Source organism: Dipodomys merriami, unplaced genomic scaffold (genome assembly GCF_024711535.1).
Source record: "Dipodomys merriami isolate MVZ:Mamm:240054 unplaced genomic scaffold, mDipMer1.0.p SCAF_7, whole genome shotgun sequence".
Classification (NCBI taxonomy): domain Eukaryota; kingdom Metazoa; phylum Chordata; class Mammalia; order Rodentia; family Heteromyidae; genus Dipodomys; species Dipodomys merriami.
In genome coordinates, this window is record NW_027206290.1 from 13,505,066 (window position 1) to 13,525,895 (window position 20,830).

At 37.5% G+C, this 20,830-nt stretch overlaps 1 long non-coding RNA gene across 1 annotated transcript in view; it reads left to right on the plus strand.

Annotated features, from left to right (window-relative positions):
• LOC138817008 (uncharacterized) overlaps positions 1-1,203 on the plus strand; it is a 36,026-nt gene extending 34,823 nt beyond the window's left edge. Inside the window, exon 3 of the long non-coding RNA XR_011368749.1 lies at positions 1,115-1,203. This is a non-coding gene — a long non-coding RNA (uncharacterized lncRNA). The remainder of the gene's footprint in view (positions 1-1,114) is intronic.
• Positions 1,204-20,830: the final 19,627 nt, after the last annotated feature.

A 20,830-nucleotide genomic window follows, 5' to 3' on the forward strand; every position in this document is an offset into this window, starting at 1 on the left:
TATGACATGGCTGGAGCCACATTTACACTGTTACACAACCAACACCATCTTTCATCTCCAGAAATGCTTCATCTTTCCAATGTCTTGTTCTCACTAAACATTAACATTCCACCCTCCCTTTCCCCACGGCTTGGCAACCACCATTCTATTTTCTGTCTCCAAGCTTATCAGCATAGATAAGGGATAAACACGTAGCAACTTGTCCTTCTGTCTTTGGCATAATACTGTATATCAAGAACAGACACCTAAATATGTTTACAAAGGTAGTTTTAATCTAATAATTAACTCATTTTACTGATCAGCTTGTTTTCAATTATGGAAGTTTTAAAAAGAAGACATTTTTTTAGCTTGTCTTATCTACCACACCTCAGGAGAGAAAACTCAAGAACCTATTTACAGCTCCAGGCAAGGTCACCATGCTCCTCTTCTTATCTCACTGACCTTAAAAGTGAAGGAACACTCCAGAGAAGAAATTGAACACCAGCCTAACACCAACATGAACAGAGCAGGAAATAAGCAGAGCCAAGGCTACTGTCTGGCCCAAAGTCAAGCCTCTATGGATACATCCAAAAGGCTATGTGGATGGGTTTTCATGTACAAATCCTGTCCCTCCTCAGCCCTCCAGTAAAGAGTATTGGACTGAGCAGTCAGGGTTTTAGAATTAATGCAATGAGAACAAATGAACTAATGAGATAGGGAGCAGTTTACTTCTTGAGTGTGCTGTGCTTACATGAATGCACACATCCATCTACAGTCTACATTGTACACTGAATATTGGTACAATTCAGCAAACATTATATAATTAATAGCAGTTTTAATTTAGAAAAGAAAAAAAGTGAATTGAATAAAGGTTCCATTGGTCTTCATGAATCACCAGTGAGCATAAACACACACACACACACACACACACACACACACACATACGCACACACATTTTAGTTGAAATGAGAAGAATATGTAAAGAAAATGTGGGTCTCCAAAATTCGCTTGAAACTTAGTTTTGATATTATGAGGTGGTATTAGGTTGTATGTGGCTCACTTTGATTACTAGATTTGTGCCTTATAGAAGGACGGAGGAAACTTGCTTTGACTCTTCCTTTTTTGTATTCTACAGCTTCTAGAGGTTAAAACAACAAACTGCCATCTTCAAAGCAGAGAGCAGCCATCACTAGACACCAAACCTGTGCCGTAGTGTTGCCCTTCCCAGCCCTCGGAACGAGGAGAAATAAATGTCAACTATTTATAAATTACCCAGTGTAATTTCTGATAGCAGCACAAAAAGACAAAGAGATCGCAAATAGGGATACATTCTGCTATAAAGGGAGTCATATAACCACAGCATGAGTTCAACTAAGTTTTGTTAAGTCATGAGATAGTTCACCATGCTTTCAGCAAATTAATGATTCAGAAATGAAGCACTGTTTGAAAGTATAGCAAAAAGATGGCACAAATGTGGAAGGGGAGTCTTCTTGAGAGAGGAAACAGATCAGACCCGTAAATGGAAGACCACTTAGAGAAGTTCTGAAAATGTCCTAGTGAATCCATCTTTTAAAAATTGCAACAAAATAGGTAAAGATAGTATAATGAAATTGACCAAACACTGAAAAAGGAGGGAAGAGGGAGAGAGGGTTATGGAAATGAAAGAGAGGGTGGGAACTTGGTTTGAAGTACTTTGTACACACCTACAGACTTACCACAATGAAACCTCCTCATTCTAATAGTGTATGTTAATTAACAATGAACTTTTTTTTTAATTGCAAGAAAGATGAAAAGGAAATAGGGGAGGAGAACATAGAAGAGAAACAGAAGGAGTGAATATGATCAGAATATATTGCACAATTTGCATGGTCTTACAACAGCCTAGAAAAGTCCTTGAAGAGCCATCTTATTTTTAAGCACTCCCAAATCAAAAAGATAGTATACTAAAATGTTTATTTCAGTGTTGGTATTTATTCAGTTTTTTAAAAAGAGCTATTTTTCTTTAATTACTCTGACTACATGCATCGGGTGATTTCACAACAACGTGTACCTCCTCACGCATAAAAAGAAAGTAAACTATGTAGCGAGGATGGATGATGAATTTAGTCTGGCTGACTATAAATGCTTTCAAAAACTGATAACTTTAATAGCTATTCCCCAAAGAGAGGCCCAGCAAAAAGTGGAAAGTTATAAAGCTTCTTAGTCCAATCCAGGTTCAAGCGAATAGAATTAAGGTTATAACAGAATAACTGCTAATCATCCTTTCCTCATTTTGAATTGATTGAAAGCTCTAACTCGTACAGGGATGTTACAAATACCCTAAAGTGCCTGGGTTTTCCCTAAGCTTTGCTGGTTTAGAATATCACTAAAGCCCCATTCTCACCATATGCATGGCTTTCTCTCTCTCTCTCTCTCTCTCTCTCTCTCTCTCTCTCTCTCTCTCTCTCTCTCTCTCTCTCTCTCTCTCTCTCTCTCTCTCTCTCTCTCTCTCTCTCTCTCTCACACACACACACACACACACACACACACACACACACACACACACACACAAGCCCTTGTTCAACATCAACAAATACCCACAGCTTGAGATTAATAGCCAGGAATTAGGAGGGCAGGAACCTTCGATAAAAACCACATGTGAAGGCCAAAGTGGATTTTTAATATTGGGGACAACAAGCATTAACTAATTTTTCCTACTGGAGTGCAATGTCCTTTAGTCTCTATTTTCACTCCTAATTGTTCCTGCAGGTAGTAGGTTAACATAGAACACACTTAGAGAAGAAAGCAATTGAATATGACATAGATACTGAAAGAAAGGGCTCAATAAAAGAGCAGCATGTGCTCTAATCTGGCCTTTTACAACATCCACTATCAAAGAGCTTTGGGGGTTTAAGGGGATTAGATACCATAACCCATCTGTCAGGTCATTATGGAAGGAAACACTCCTGCTGTTTTCAAGGGAAGATGCCCCACTGTATATTATTATCATTAAGCATTTACAGAGTACTGGAGGCTGGCAAAGCATGTTCAAAGCATTTTTTCATTTGTTATTCCTCACAAAACCTGTCAACTCCAAGTATTATCCTACAAATGAATCAATTGGTGATGGCAAATGTTTCAATCATCCAGGAAGTAGCAGGAGCTAGAGGAATCTTGGGAGTCTTAAAAACAAGAATACCTTCCAACCTAAAATAATGCCAAAGTGTGAAGTAAGGAAGTGTAAAAGGAGTGTGGTGTGGTGTGTGTGCATGAGAGAGAGACAGAGACAGAGACAGAGACAGAGACAGATTTAAGGCACAAACCACTCTTCTTGTGTTTTACTGCACTCTTATACATTATTCCACAACAGGGTCTTATGAGTTATTTTCTGTAGACACAGGATGTATCTTAGCAACATTGTACGTCATGATTGACACTGTTCCATATGGGAGGAGAAGCAGGATGCATTCAAGCATGAGTATAAAGTGTAAAGATGAAATGATATATCTAAGCTATCATTTACCAAACTGGAGATCCCAAATCTAAAGCATAATGAGGCAAAAATGAAATACTACATGTCCATTCACCCATATTGCTTGTAATTTGCCTGGAATAATTTAGCCTTCCAGTAAATCTTAAGCATGCACCTTAGTATACAAGGGGAAAAAAAATAAAGATGTCCCCTGGAAAATAGCAAAGCTATCTACCACCAAGAACTCCAGGAGAAGAGGCCACAATAACATGTGGCCAATTTTGCCTGATGGCATTTCTTTGTTTGAGAGTTTCCCACCTATTTGTAACAGAATTATGAGAGTAATTTTGTGAGTTTTACTATGGAAGGGACTATAGTTTACCTTTGAATGGGAATTAAACTCCATTAAATAAGGAATAACATAGATATATTTATATTTTAAAGGCAATGGTTATATGCCTCCGTTGTGCACAACTGTACAAATACACTAATAAAAACAGATACTTAATTCATAGACTATGTTTTATATCTCCTTCATTTAGAAGAAACATTTTTCACAACAAGTAGATAAAATAATTTTTAATCCTAGTTTGTAAAAATGATTAGCCATTCATTTAGTGATTCTCTATGGAGTACCTACTATATGCCAGGTACAATTTCTTTTCCAAGTGACTCACAGGTTGACAACAGACATAAAATACGTTTGCCTGCTAATTTACTCAGGAGTTTAGGAAAGTCTCGTGATAAAGAAGAATACCATCTTATCCCACCCTCACCCCCTTGAAGGAGCCAGCTATGGAAGATGAGGAATGTGGGAAAGCCTACAGGAAGGATTACAGTTTAAATGCCTCTCCAAAGTTGTGCGGGAATTGGACAAAGGAGGAGAGAAGGAGAAGAGCTATGCAAGCAGGTGATGGCACATATAAAGGCAAAGAGGATTGTCCTCCAGACTGCCCACTGGAACAGCACACAAACCAGTCCTATGTGCCTGAACAACCCTCCCCAGAGGATTCCAGACTGCTGAACTCCACTCTGCCCTCTCTCTCTGCAGGAAGCAGCCAGAACCTGTCATCACCTGTGTTCCCTAAGGTAGCTAGGGTTTCCATCCAACAGGAGGAAATGAGGGATAGAAAGGGAAACAATTACAAAAAAAGTAGCCGATCACATGTGACCCATTATGGCATTTCTCACTCCCATAGGGTCTCAAACAAGTGTCCAAATGCTGCTGCTGCTCATAATGCCATGGGTGTCATTCAGCCAATGAAAAGAGCCAGGACGGGTGTGTGCACTAGCCATCAAGAGATCCCTGCAAAGCCTCAAGGAGGAGATATGGGAAGAGCCCCTATAAAGACATCCCTCTGGTTAATCACCATTGTTTTCCCCTGGACCCTCTCTTCAGAGAGTCCTGCTACTTTCCTTTCACTTTCAAATGAATTTGCTCTATCTTTAAAAACTAGCAAAGACAGAGGGGCAAAGGGGTACTGTGGGTAGGAGTCCCTAAGAGTAACTGCTTTTAGGTCCTAATTACTAATGGATAAGCTGAATCAGATCTAAATGTTAGTGGAAGATTCTCCTGAGAAGGCAAGGGAGACCAAGAAGAGTCGTAGCTTCAAAATGGGGTAAACTTGCAGCAGGTTCTGATTTGAAGAGGGTACATCTTTTGCATCTACATAGCTACAATTATCCATAGGTAGTTTTGATACTCAGCTAGGTGGGAAGGCACTGCTTACCTTCAATTTTCTTTCATTCAATTGTCCCTTCATTTCATGCCCATTCCTCCTTCTTTTATCTGAACTACTCCTTTGCTCTCTCCTGGATGATTCCCAAAGCCTTGTTTTCTCAATACTGCTGGAATTGTTTCTATAATGTATGTATACATGTTCCTTAGTGCCCTACTTTACAACTTCTGGTGGCTCTTCATTACCTAACAAAGGCCATAATGTACTGTGTTTCTCAGATTCTCATCAAAACACACCTCTTCTATTTTACCTATCCCAGTCTCAAGCACAAATACACAGAAAATCACATACTCTGAACATTTCCTAAAGCCAGTTCTGTCTCTCAGCAAAAATATTAATGACACATAATGCTTCGTTTCTTGGAAGCTGCTCTACAAAGATGATCTCAATTGTTAGCATTTCTCTTTGACCTTCTAAATTGTCATTTCCTACCTGAACTCCAGCTCCAGCTATAAAATAAAACCAGTTGCCATCTCATTGACACTAGGCCTTTGCAAATGAGGCCACCTCTGCCTCATGGCTTCTGGAATTCTCCTGGCCCCTTGCTTTTATAGTTTCTGTATTCCATCTTGAAAGGACCAGTTCAAATATTCTGTGGAGTCTTTTTTTTATTCTGTTAAGCAGATAATTATTTCTACCCCACCAGAATTCCATCATATCTTGAACATATCTCTATTCCTGAACTCATCACAGAGAAAGAAGCATGGAGCACTAACACCGAGACATCCAATTGTTGGGAATAAGTTAATAAATGGCCCAAATTAGAAATAATGAAAGCCTAAGCCAGGAGTTTTTGTTAATGCTGTTGTTGAGGTACAATGTTTAGGCTTAACAGCTAATGATAGAGCTCTACCTGTACTTGACCTTGTCCTTGGTGATGGTGACATTGAGTTTGACAAAAATCAGAAAACACAGGATGAGAAAGGCTGAAAGGAAATGGTATAAAATTCAGCCTGAGACTTGAGGAGGACAAAGAAAAGGAGCAACTCTATATTCTAGGTACAGAGACATTAGACACAGTGAGCAATTTCATCCTTCTCTGTATGCTGAAAAATCTTGGCATTTCCAAGATTTACCTGTGATTCTTCTTCTTTCCACTCTCATGCTATTGAGATGCAGTGTGGGCAGCTATTAGTCACTGTATGAGTGCATAAGAATCAATAGATGTGTAACCAGTTTATTGAAAGCGCTGAGCGTAATGAGTACAAACAGGAAGCAGCTGTATTTTCCTCCTACCACTGCTTTTCAATATGTCAGATGTCCCTTTCCCACACCTTCATGACATTTTAGGCAGTTTCCACAGCTTTCCAGTCACTTTCAACCACAGAAAAGTCAAGCTTGTTTCAATGAGTATGAATCACTTCCAGGTTATAAAAAAGCTCTGTTAGATTCCACTGTTTAATTTCTCATCTCTTCCATGCTTCCCCCTCCCTCAGACAGACTCCTAAGTGCCTGCAGTGGGAAAGCTGGACTAATCTTTTATTTTACTCTCCTTCCATCCCCTCTATCAACTGTGTCTGTCTTTTCTAGAATCTGAGTGGGAAAATAACTGCTTAGAGAAAACAAAAACAGATATTTTCACATGCAAGTGTTGCACAGATAGCCAGGCACCACTGGTGGCTCATACCTATGGTCCTAGCTACTCAGGAGACTGAGAGCTGAGGATCACAGTTCAAAGCCAGCCCTGGCAGGAAAGTCCATGAGACTCCTATCTCCACTTAACTACCAGAAGACTGGAAGTGGAGCTGTAGCTCAAAGTAGTAGAGCTCTAGTCTTGAGCATAAGAGCTCGGGGATGGTGCCCAGGCCCTGAGTTCAAGCCCCAAACATCATTATCAACAACAACAACAATAACAACAACAAAAGAAATACTGCATACAGTCTCCATTAACTATTCCAAGCTATTTCATTTACATTTTATTGCATGTCAGGTCCAAATGTTAACCTTTCTTTTTGAAAAAGAGATCATTTGTGTATCCTTCAGAGCCCCTTAATTTGTGATGCAGGTTACTCTCTGGATAACCCAGATCTCTATGTACTCATTCACACATGTACAAGGATCCCATCAAAACAGCTCAAGCATGCTTACCTCCAGCACTTTCTCCATGAAAAACACACACCAGTGTGTGTGATAAGTTCTTCAGCACTCAATAATGAAGGCCTTTTCTTTGTCTCAGGAAGATCAAACGTGTCATAACAAATGGAAAACGAGTGAGAAAAGAAACAGTCAGTGCCCAGTTTTGAGATTTTAAAGTAGATTTGTGAAATGAATAGCAGAGACAAAAGTGTCAACGTTAAAGCTTTTACTTTCAGGGTTATTCTGCCAGAAAGGATTTTTTTTATTCTGAAGCATGGTTTGGGGAATTGGGCACGAAATAAAAATGCAAAGCACTGAAGAAGCTCAGGGCATAAAAAAGTGAATGCCATAAACACTAATTAGAAAAACCAAAAGAGAGCCAAGTTACTGCGCTCCAGAGGAGATCAAGATTCAGAGACTAGAAGAGGGAAACAACAATGGATGAAAATGTGACAAAGGAGAAAAGTTATTGAAGCCCTGGCCATCTACCAGAGCCTGAAAGAAAAGGACAGTACACCTAGAAACTGCCCAGCTTTGCCAGGACAAAAGCCATATGTCACCTCATAAACACTAGAAAAGGCACAGGAAAGCATCTCATTACCCCAAGTTCATTCTGAAAGCATCCAGTGGACCGCTGCCCATGATTGTGCTGAGCAATTCTACCATTCGGGGAGCACTTACTGCCCACTGCAGTCTACTTACAGCTGGCAAAAGCACCATATGTCCAGTTCATGCACCCCCATCCCTTAGCCTATTAATGACTCATGTCACTTGAAGGTCCCCAAAAGATTGCCATGGATTATTGTGGTAGCATCATTGTGGAAGATTGGTTTCCAAAAAATAATGGGTTCCATACATGTGCTGCGCTGAATGAATTGCTCTTGTCCAATGCTATACACCATGCCAAACACCACTAGTATATGAATAAGTTGTAACGATTTAAAGCACTAGCCCATAGCTCTTTTAGAAAAACAGCATAATAAAATTACAAAAATAAAACTGAACATTTTTTATAAAGGAGAATAAGACAAGACTGAAGCATGAATGGCAAACCTATCTTCACTTAGTATCTTAGTCTTTGGTTTTGGTCTTCAAGTACTGAATGATAAATAAATTCTACATCCAGACTCTTCACCATGGCTTTGAAAGTCACAGGTCAATCTCCACATGCTCAATCCTTCTCTGTACCATCTGCTCTGACTCCACACACTTCAGCTTTCTCCTCTCTTAAGCAACCACCTGCACTACCCAGGACCTCTGAGCTCCAATGGAGTGTGTTTCCACTGGTGGAGGTATTTTTCCACAGGGTTTCTAGTACTATGGGTGTGCCTGGCACATACTATATGCTGAATAAATATCAGTTTAACTAATTTAATAATCAATTGATTGATGGTTCTTTAATGTAGATTTCATTCCATTTATATTTTAAATTCACTAATGAAGTTTCCTAGGGAAAGAAACCCTGAAGCGAGATATTTTTAAATGTGTAGAGTCATTAGTTACAAAATGTAATAAGAGATTTTTTTGTGGTAATGAGGATATGTACAAATGATATAGGATATTTTTTAAAGGCTCACTGAATATATAACACTTTTAGGATTTGGCCAGAGATAGTTATGTCAAATATACAATTCACAGAAGGGTCTTAAATATAATTACTATGCTTTCCAAACTAGGTAGAAAAGGATAAGATGAGTAGATTTAAGCCAGCAGTGTTTGTGGAGTAAATACCACCCCCTCTCCCCATAGCCTGGACATTCTTCACATGTCTTTCAACAATAAACTATAGAAATCAGGCAAACATATGCAGAGAAAAATTTAAATCTACAGTTCCTCTCAATTAAGACTTCTTAAAACCTACATCTCTTACCCCCAAAATATCACATATGTTTCTATGATTTTCTTAGGTTTTCTAAATTTCAAACCAGGTATCTTTCCTAAATTCAAAACTATTGCATTTGTTTGTGAACAAAAGTTTTGTTTTTTTTTTTTAATTTCTTTTCTTCCCTGCCTCCATTGTGCCCAGGTCGACAGGTATCTAAGATTCATAAAACATGAATTTAAGTGCCATAAAGCATATGTTAATAGCATTTTTAATATTTGACTGTATTCAGTTTTAACTGATGTGTATTGATGGTACTACTGTTGTGACATAGGTGCACTATAATTTTTAACTTTTAGTTACCAAAGCCTAAAGACACTATTTTCCTGAAATATGAAAACCACAGGTAGAAAGTATATTTAATGTATAAAACAAGTAAGATTTTAAGCCATGAGATCCACTAACATTTCTGATTATAATTAATTCTCCCAAGGTTCACACATAAGTGAAGTCTTCATGCCTTTATTTTCCAAGTGTATTTCATATTTTAGGAAAAAATAGTGTTCAAAGAATTGCCATTACATTTAGTAAGAGTAAATTTTCTTAAAGAAAACATCCAGTCACAATTATTCTCTAAAAATTTGGTGTTATGTACATTAATTGCTTTAAAAAAGACAAAAATTTTAAATCCTTTCTTTGCATGTTCAAAACTCTTACCATTTTTAACGTATTTCTACCAGATGGAGAAAATATGTGCTTTTGAAAGCCACTTTGGACAGGAAAAACAATGTCAATTTTTAGAAACACATAAACACAAACCATAAGTGAAATCATAATGAATACATTGCACACAGAAAACATTTAAAGACAAAAATGTGATCTCTATAGAATGCATCATTAGTTGCCATAACCCTAACTATTCACTGCACCTCATCCATCAAGTTCAGAGGCAGGTAACATAATAGATTCCTAAATAAAGTCTGTGCACAATGTTATTGCATAGAGTGGAAAATGGCTACTTGGATGTAAATTTTTTTTACAGTGTGCTTATGTTGCTCTCTCTTGGTGAAAAAGTAGTACTGTTCAAATTGATTATCACTGTTTTTTTTTTTACTTTTTTTTAAAGGTTTTCTCATTAAGAGAAACAGTCTGTTTTGATACAGCATTTTCAGTGTCATTTGCACAAATTAGAGCACTAATTGCTAACCTCAGAACAGCTAGAAGTCCCTTAAATAATTCTGAGTTTCTAAATTGATGTGAATTGAAAGCCAGTTGGAGTACACATTCAAATGTTTTCGTTTATGGACTCCAGGAAATTTCATTTTGTAATAAACTAAATACCAAATAAAATGAAGATCAGGAGGTTAGTAACAATATGAGAAATTTGGCTCTGAAAATCTGATTCACCTGAAGGAGATGAAAACATTAGCAGAGTCTACCAGGTGCTCTGTCCACTTACGTATTGGGAAAGCAAATTAAGATCTACTACAAATGTGCTAGGGAGATAGCTTAGTTGGAGACAGTTGTCTGACATGCAGAAGGCTCTGGATTCATTATCTAGCACAAGAGAAAGAAAAACTAAGGAAAGAAAAAAAGAAAGGAAAGAAGGAAGGAAGGAAGGGAGGGAGGAAGGAAGGAAGGAAGGAGGAAAGAAAGAAGAAAGAAGGAAGGAAAGAAAAAGGAAAGATAGAAAGAGAAAGAAAGAAGGAAAGAAAAGACAAAAGACAGAAAAAAATTTATTGTAAAAATAGTGTACAGAGGGATTACAGTTACAGGAGTAAGGTAATGAGGACATTTCCTATCGAGCATTGTTACCTCCTCCTTTGTTTGTCCCCTACCATCCCTTCCCTCCCCATCTCCCGGCCACAGCCCCACCCTGCAAGTTGTAAAGTTCGTTTTATACATAGTGTCTTGTTCATCTCATTGTTACAATGGGTCAACCTGTATCCTTGTTTCCGCATTTTGTTATTTCCCTTCCTCTCCCCAAATCAGAAAAATGTATATACAAGATGCAGGGCACTGACATCAAATACAGTGAAAACAGGGGTTATACTCTTGGGGAAGAGCATACAAGATAAACAAAAAAATCACATAGTACATTTTAGATACATTAAAAACAATAACAAGAAAGGAAAAACAAGTTGTGTCCCTATCTTGGGGTTCATTTCACTTAACATAACCTTATCTGGTCATATGTACATAGCTTTTGACCTTTTCTGCTTGTCCTAAACTTATACTAGTTATTGCAAATAAGGGAAACCATGGGACCTATGTTTCTTTGGGACTGGCTTACTTCACTTAATATAATTTTTTAAAAAGAAAGGAAACAAAAAAGAAAGAAAAAGCTACTGGGTAAACATAAGTGGAAATCTAAACTTCTAAGAACACTTTAATGATAACCAATTTTAATATTGGAACCAGTGGTATGCTGCAGACAGCTGGTACCAGCTTGCAAAGTTAACTGTGTACATAATCTTCCCAACAACATGCTCATTGACATAATTTTGACGGATAAAATCTGCCGTACTAGAAGTATGTGAGTATATGCTCTACAGAAATTGAAAATACCATAAATGAAGGTTTTTTGTGTGTGTGTGTGTGTGTGTGTGTGTGTGTGTGTGTGTGTGTGTGAGTGTGTGTGTGTGTGTGTGCGTGTTTATGAGAGAATTTGTTTACAGGACTGGTTGCTAAACAGTAACACGCCACCAAAAATGCCAAAAACATTCTCCCCAAAAAGACCTTCCCTTTTAACTGATGAAAACTGCTATATAATTAGCATATTTTCCTAATTGCAGTAAATGTAAATGCTGAATAAAGTATTTCTTAGGGGGCATCATTATATATTAAACACCACACAAATGAGCATTTCTACTAAGTTTTGTTTACTACTTAGAAATAAAAAAGTATCTTTCCCCATCTCTTTCATACACTTATAAACTAAACATTTTCTTTTCAGTATAGGAAATATTCACAATTAACCACTTCTTCTCCAAATCAAGTGGCTTTGCAGACAGGCATTCCAGTCAGGTGTTTACATAGTTTGTGTAGCAGTCAAATAGTGCTAAGCAGCCTTTGGAAATCCAGACATCCCATTCAACCCAAGTGGGAAATGGCTTTATGTACTATTAACTGTTAATATAGATATTTGATGGTGTGAATGAAGATGTAAAATATTTAAGTAGTTTGTGATTCAGAAGCTAAGCCCTAACGTACTCACTGGATTACACCCACTTTAAAAGGCCAATTTTAGGAATCTTTTTAAATCTTCCTTTCTAGAAGAAAAAAATTAGAACCTCTCTCTTTCTCTGTCTGTGTCTGTCTCTGTCTGTGTCTGTCTCTCTGTCTGTGTCTGTCTGTCTGTCTGTCTGTCTGTCTGTCTGTCTGTCTGTCTGTCTGTCTGACTCTCTCTCTCTCTCTCTCTCTCTCTCTCTCTCTCTCTCTCTCTCTCTCTCTCTCTCTCTCTCTCTCTCTCTCTCAGAATTCCTCAGAATTGGAACTCAAGGCCCTGTGTTTACTTGACTTGCTTATTCAGCTGGCCCTCTAACACCTGAGCCATGCCTCTAGTCTACTTTCTTGCTGTATATTTTTGGAGATGGAGTGTCAACCTAATCTACCTTCAAACTATAATCCTTAGATCTCAGACTTCTGAGTAGTTAAAATTGCTAGGCTTACAGGTGAGCCACTGATATCTGGCTTGAATCTTCCTTTCTTTTCACTTGGGAGATTTACATGTAAGTTTAAGGTAAGAGAAACACCTTAGTCAGCAACTCTTTTAAACAACTGTATTGAAAACTTTAAAATAAGACCTTCTGTCTCCAATACATGAAAACTTAGCTTCTCTGAAGACACACAAATGTCCAGCAAATACACAAAGAAATGTTCATCATCGTTGACTATAAAGGAAATGCAAATCAAAACAACATTGAGAGTACACCTTATTCCAGTCAGGCTGGCCATTATCAAAAATACAAACAATAAAAAAATTATAGCAAGGATATAGGGGAAAAGGAACTCATATACCATTGGTGGGACTATGAACAAGTACTACTATGGAAATCAGTATGGAAGTTCCTCAGAAAACTAAACAGAAATACTCCAGAATCCCAGCAGTAGCATTTCTCCAAAGGAATGTAAGTCAAGATATAATAAAGGCACCCACAAATTCATGTTCATTGCAGCACTATTTGCAGTTGCTAAATTATGGAATCAGTCACCCAGATGTCTTACAACTGATGAATAGATCAAGGAAATAAGTGTGTAATTATTCAGCCATTAAAAAATGAAATTATGTCAATTTTAGACATGAATGAAACTGGAAGCCATCATATTAAGTGAAGTAAACCAGGCTCAGAAGGACAAAGGACAGTTTTGCCTCATCTGTGGATGTTAAACCTAAAATGCAAATATATATGTAAACATATACAGGATCATATATATCACATGTATATATATCGCATGTATATATTACATATATATCACATGTATATATACAAATGCATCTTTGTATATGTATATATAAATCATGTATATGTATGTATATATTATTTATCTGACTAAAGTGGGGCATATGTCAAGTACTTAAAGATAACTTTTTTAAAAATATGACATATGCACGTTAGATACCAATGATGAAACTTCTTTGAACAATTAATATGCACTTAAGTTAAAAAATAATAAGCTGAATTATTTACCATAGCTAAGATATGGAACCAATGCAGATGCCCCTCAGTAGATGAATGGATCAAGAAAATGTGGTATATATACACAATGGAATTCTATGCCTCCATCAGAAAGAATGACATTGCCCCATTTGTTAGGAAATGGAAAAACTTGGAAAAAATTATATTAAGTGAAGTAAGCCAGGCCCAAAGAAACATAGGTCCCATGGTTTCCCTTATTTGCAATATCTAGTATATGTCTGAATCAAGCGGAAAAGGTCAGATAATGTGATGTTAAGAAAATGAACCCTTAGATATGTATTTTAATGTTTTTTTCTTTCATGCATTTGTTTCTAACGCATTTATAAGATTATCTTTTTGTTGCTTTGTATGTCCCTCCCCCACAGTATAACCCCTGCTTTCACTATATGTGATGTCAGTATAACAAGTCGTTTAAGGATACAGGTGCACCTGTTGCAACAATGAGAAGTATAAGTTGTCATGTCGAAAACGAGCTTTACAACGTTGGTGCAGGGGGGGGCGGGGAAGGGGAGGCTGGGAAGGGATGTGAAGGATAAACAAAGGAGGAGGCTGCAATGCTTGATAAGAAATGTATGCATTATCCTGCCCATGTAATTGTAACCCCTCTGTACAGTATGTTCACAAAAAATTAAATTAAAAAATAATAATAAGCTGAAACATTTCTTTTCTGGATGTAGGCATTAGTGGGAGGGAGCAGACAAATGGGGAGAGGAAGAGGGTGAATATAAACAAAATATTTTTTACCCATCGATGAAAATGGAAAGAGACAACTTGACGAGACTGATTTTGGAAAGGGGAGAATGGCAGAGAAATAATTATGATCAAGAACACTGTAAACACAGATTTGTTAAGATAAAGATTCCTTCCTTGTACAACTAATTGATGTTTTTGTTTAAAAAAAAACTTTAACCTCTAATGTATGGCAGTCTTCAGCAGCTAAAGATGCCAAAGGCATGGAAATGAATTTGTAATTCACACTGTAGTAGTTTGGATTTGCATTAGGTACAGTTCACTGTGTGGGAAGAATTATTAAAGCAAGGGCTGTCTGATTGTTATTCTGGTTCTTCTTTTGCCCCCAAGACCTAATTGGAGATGTTATACTTTAAGGTAAAACTGTTAAAGAGAGTATAATATTAGTTAATTAATTATTACATATAAATAATGAAAAGAGACCAATCGAGCTCAACTAAATAGCTCCAACAATGTCACTGAACAGCTACAGTTCAGCTAAGCAATTGATAAACAGTATCAGCCAAGGAAGGCAGAAATAGAATCTTTTAAATTCATCCCTCTACCTGTTTCCTCATAATGAAAAGCAGTAATAGGGCATTTTCTATATGACAATGCTAGAGAAAATGTGATTGTTGAACAGCAAGCATTGTCTGTGTATCATTTAAAACCTCAGAATAAAATCACATCTGGTAATGCAAGATTATTTCTAATGTTATTGACAGGACAAAAAAAATCATCCTATCAGTAACACAGAAAGAAAGACTCATCATGCAGCAAAGAACAATCAATGGAAATGCAATTTTCACTGTTACAAGTCATTAAGTGGAAGATATATGAGAATCAGCTTTAAATATAACATATAACCAGAATCTATTGTGAACCCATATAATAAAAATAACTTTTTAAAACTACATCAAATCAATAAAGTATTTATTTAATAAAAATAAAAGTCCTAACCCCTGGGTGTTGTTATTTTGAAAGTTCTCTATAGAGAGAATGAAGATGAGATCTCATCTCACTGACTTCAGAAACACATAAATAAATTACCCTAACAACTCTCTGGATACTGTCATGGACAAACCCATTTCACAGATAAAGGAAATGAGAGGCAAGATAGGCAATTTACTTACCAAGGGTGATGCTGCTGCATCTACATCCAGCACTGTAGGTGCAGTACATATTTCTCACTGGATTTCCGATAAAACTGTACAAAATCCAGAAATTCTTGCTAAGGAGGAATTTTCACCTGGATCTATTTTTTTGCCTCTTATTCTACTTCATGTCCCTATATAATAATCATAGACACATAATTTTGCCTTCTGATAAATTACCCAGAATACCTGATGCAAATCATGCATTCCATCTGGGAGCTAGAGTACCTCCCATTATGCATGTTCAATGGTTAAAAAAAAGTTAAATGTATTTGATAAAATTTCTTAGATAGAATTGTATGTATCCTTATTATACTTCATAATTGTTACTTAGGTAATTTTTCCTATACTAGAATTTGAGATCATGGGAAATGAGGATGTTATTAATAATGTGGTTCTTTTGTAAGGAAGCATAGTTTCTGATACACAGCTGATACTCAGAACATAAGATAATTACAAGGCAAGGCCGAGAAAAGCAGGCTTAAAAGGAATAACTTTTATCTCTATATTAAAGCTAATCACCTTTTTAACACTAAATAAAACTTTTAATGATTAAAAAAAGTTTAGATGGTTCTCTGACTCTCCTCCATTAGAACATAAAATCTGAAGGATTCTTTCTAATCTGCCTGGGCTCCAGAAACCATGTGCTAATGACTTTTGCCACAGCCAAAAAAAAAAAAAAAAACAGACTTCCATAGGGCTATCATGGCCAAGTCCATCTCCACAGGGCTGATTCCACAAAACACAGACCCTCCCTCATTCCTTGTTTTAGAATTTGCTGTTCCATCACATAAAGGTGACAGCCAAACCCTCATGCATGACACCAAACATTTAAGATTTGGCAAAGTCATATACGTATTCGTACACATCATGTATTACTTATTCCGTTTCCTGTTGCTATAGACAAATGTCTGAGACTGGAGAATGTTATCAAGAAAAGAAGTTTGAATCTCTAGAACTGTGGTGACATCTGCCCAGCACTGGTGATGATTTCATGGTATATGACCTCATGGTGGTAGTAGTGATGGGACAGGAAGAGATCAAATCACCTGACCTCTAGAACTATATGAAGGGGCCAGGTTTGCTCTTTCTATAAGAATCTTCTTGAAAAATTAACTAAGAGCTCTATGAAAATGACCTTAATCCATTCCTATCTCAATATTTCAAATGACTTCTTCTGAACTCTGACTCTTAAAGTCTCCACTAACAATTTTAGCATAACAATGGCCAAGTTTACAACTAGGCTCACACTTAGAGCCTAGCACACTGCAATTCATGTTTTGGCATGCTGATCTCTTTCCCCTGAGGAACTGAACCCTCTCATTCTTATATTCCTTGTGCCTAGAAATTTCCTTTCTGCTGTTGAAATGCTGCTTATATATCAAGACCTACCTAACATGCTCCTTCATCTCATTTCCCAGTGTAGCTTTCTGATGTCTCTAAGTATCACTGTCTGCATATAATACCTAGTAGGGATTGTGTGTGTGATGGTGAGAGAGAGAGTCCCATCCTTCAGAGAAGGAGCTCTTCCTACAGTTGGCACACTCCAGCAGTACTTGCCAGATAGAGTTTGCTAAGAAGTAGCCTTAGTATTTATAAGACTTAACTGACCAGTTCACATCAACTAAGCCCTGCTTGAGTCAAATCAGTAATCGCCAATTATAATCTTGCATTATTGTTATTCTTGCTATGTTCTTGTATCCAAAAAAATGTACACAATAGTTCTATCGTGTTAATACTTAGCTGTTCCTAAGATGGGGAGAGAAGATTGGCTGTTACAGATTGCTCAGATTTTCCTTCTGGCTAGAGAGAAGAACATTAGGGAAATTGAACAACCTCCCTGTTCTCTTTTCCACAACTTAAGTGTTTCCTGTGTTACCTACAAAAGGACAAGGCGCTAGACGAGAGCAAGATCTGGAAATGTGTGCTGGGAAGGACCTGGAGTACAGCCGTGGATTGTTTTGGGAGCTCTCAATAGATTTGTTTCCCTGCGGGGAAGAAAGACAAGATGTGGAGATTACCGCAGACTCGGGAAGATATGTGCTCAGACCTTTACAGAAAACGTCTGTTAAGCCCACCCCATAGGTAAAGCCCTCCACCAAGACACTGGAGTGCAGAAGCTTTTCTGATTCAGGAATCCTGATGCTGAAACTCAGGTCTTCTGGCATCCAAGGATAAACTTCCTGATGATGCAAACGTTCATCAGGAACAGTGCCTTGGATAGAAAGGAGGACCTGGGCAATCTGCAACTGAACTCCCCCAATGCTCTGCATCCTCAGTACCTCCTCCCCCCGTCTCTACCCACTTCCCTCCCTGGCCTGGGCCTCCTACTTTCCGCTCCCACAGTTCACCTTGTAGGTCTGTGGTTAGGCAGAGGATGTGTGAGCGGTCCTTCCCTAGGTCCAAGGCCTCTGAGGGGGCCTCTGACCCCTGACACCACTGTCCCAGCGCCTTCCCGCGCACTCGCTGCAAATTTCCCTTGGAACATGTGCCTTTACTTCCATCTCCCATGTCCATTTCAAGCCAATGACAGTGACAGCAAGGAACTGGTAGCTCCATTGGTCCTTCTAGCACTGCTCGCGAGAGAACCCAAGCACCAAGAGAGTAGAGTGGAAGGCCAGGGGAGAAGGCCATGGGGTGAAGGCAGGGATGCTTCCATCTCTGAGCTGAGGAAGGTTCGCGGCCTTGGTACTCACATGACCTGGGGGTGCCACCACATATCTCCACACGCATGTACTACCTGTCTCTAGGAGATTCTGAGCTCAGCTATATATATATATATATATATATATATATATATATATATATATATATGCCAGTGGTGTGTGTGTGTGTGTGTCTCCGGATGATGGTGAGCAATTGAGTGTACATGCCAAACGTTCCTACTGAATGGATGAACATAACCACTGATGCGGCACTACACATAAGTGGTATTCAATTATTTTCAGGGATTGGTGGTGTTTGGAGGACGTCGTTTGAACTCAAGGCCTGGAACTTGTTGGGCTGCTCTCTACCTTAGCCACATCTCCAGCCCAGCTTTTTGCTGGTTATTTTGAAGATGGAGTCTCTTGGATCTTCTGCCAGGACTGGCTTGGACTATGATTATCCACTAGATTGTAGCCTCTGGAATAGGCAAAATTACAGATGTGAGCCATCCTCAGCGGTGGACTATCTTATACCCAAAGGATAACTCAATTAGTCTTAGTCACAAAACAGACTGTTTCTGATCATCTCTGGGATATGTTTTATGTACAATGAGAAAGAAAACTGTCATCCATTACTCCAAATGCTAATATTAGCTACTTTCTTCACAAGGCTTTCATGTGGACCAAGTTAATCCTTTTTCAAAAAAAAAAAAAAAGACCCTCTCCCACCCACTAGTTCATTGAACCACCAGGACTGGAACCTGCAATATCTCTACTCATCTATCAGCTATAGAACCTAATAAAGTAGGTTCGCCAACTTTCATTTTCCCCAAATTTTGATGAGTTTACATGGTAAAGTGTTAAGCTGTGACCCTGTCTTCTGGAAATCTAATCCTCAGATAACAGTTAAGTGCCTAGATCAAATCTGCAGAGAGCTGGTGGAAATACCCATCCCATTGCCGGAGCAATCGGAATCAACACCAGAGCATACCAGAACTTCAAGTAGAATCCTGTGTTTACCAGAATGCAATCTGAGTAGCTACCAGTGACTGTAGATGAATCAGGTACTTTCTGTTCAGTTCGCTGCTGCTGAGGACAGTGAAACTGCAGGCCAAATGGCTAACAAAATAAATCAGCTTTGACATTTAAATAAGGCAGAAATGAAATCACATCTTTACCTTTCTTATCCATTTAAGAACTTAGTTCTTTAGTTAAAACAATCAAAATAGGTGAAATTTTCTTCATGTCCTTAAAGACTAAAGTGACAGGGCTTCACATGAAAAAATTTTCGGTTGAAGGATATGAAAATTAGAAATGACAGGATGAAACAGTTTGGCAACTGGATATAAGTAATATTGGACTGACAAACCTGGAGCTACAGAACAAACTCCAGCTAGTTCTGAGGAGTCTTCTGTTCATTTGTACTGCTTTTGGACAAGTCTATTGCTTCAGTTTGAGAGTCAAAACTTAATAGAATTAGCTGAATTAGCTTATTTTTTTAAATCCATTTAATTTTTCCCTGAATTTGAGTTTTCATTTGTACTTTCTACATTATGATGTAAAACATTTACTGAACAAATACCAATTTGAGCTAAAATGATATTAGGTTTTGATGATCTGCCTATTTTTAGCCTAAGGACTAAGTGATTTTCTGTATTCACATTTTCATCATTTTAATGAAAATGAGGTAATATGCTGAAATGGTACTTCCTTAGATTGTATTAAGGTTTATATAATCTCAATTTTTCATATATCCTATCATGTACTTTTCCTCCCTATCAGATGCATTGTGAACATGCAGGTATATTAATATTTTTACCGCTAACAGCATGCTGCAAATGTAAAAATTATTTTTATGTTTCTTGATCCTTTTAAAGTATCTCATTGTTATACTAGAAACAACAGAGCTGTATCAGAACAAAGCATGAATAAGTATGCAGAGTTTTGTAATTATCATTAAAGGTTTCCATTACCACAGTGTCTATTTAATACATAGGAGAAGGTTCAGATCTGTTTACTCCTAATCTTGAGACAAGAATTCGAATTTGCAATGTGTCTAAGTGGCGCCTGTTTGAGTAATACTCTAGATACTCTTTGGTCTTCAAAAATCTTAGCATTTGATAACTGCATAAAATAGTTCATGATATTTTAGTATCTCATATTATTTTAATTGTTTTATATTGTGATAATACAATTCAATATTACTCCCTGAATACAGTAGGTATACTATATTTTTAAAGGTGGACATTGAACACTATTTTACCTTGTATAAAACAGAATTGCACATAAAAAATTGATTACAAAGTGCTAATATGTTAAAAAAAAGACAGACACAGCTGTCATGATAAATATTGTTTCTTACAAATAATATGGCAAGCTTTGAATAAATGCCAGCTTTGTAGTTCAGCCACAAATAGATCTTTGTGTTTATACATGAATGTAGTTTCAGATGGCCCTCAAAGCTTCTAGATATGCCATAATATTTTGCCAAGTTCTTATTTGTTAATTTGACTTTAGACTCCTATTAAAGACAAA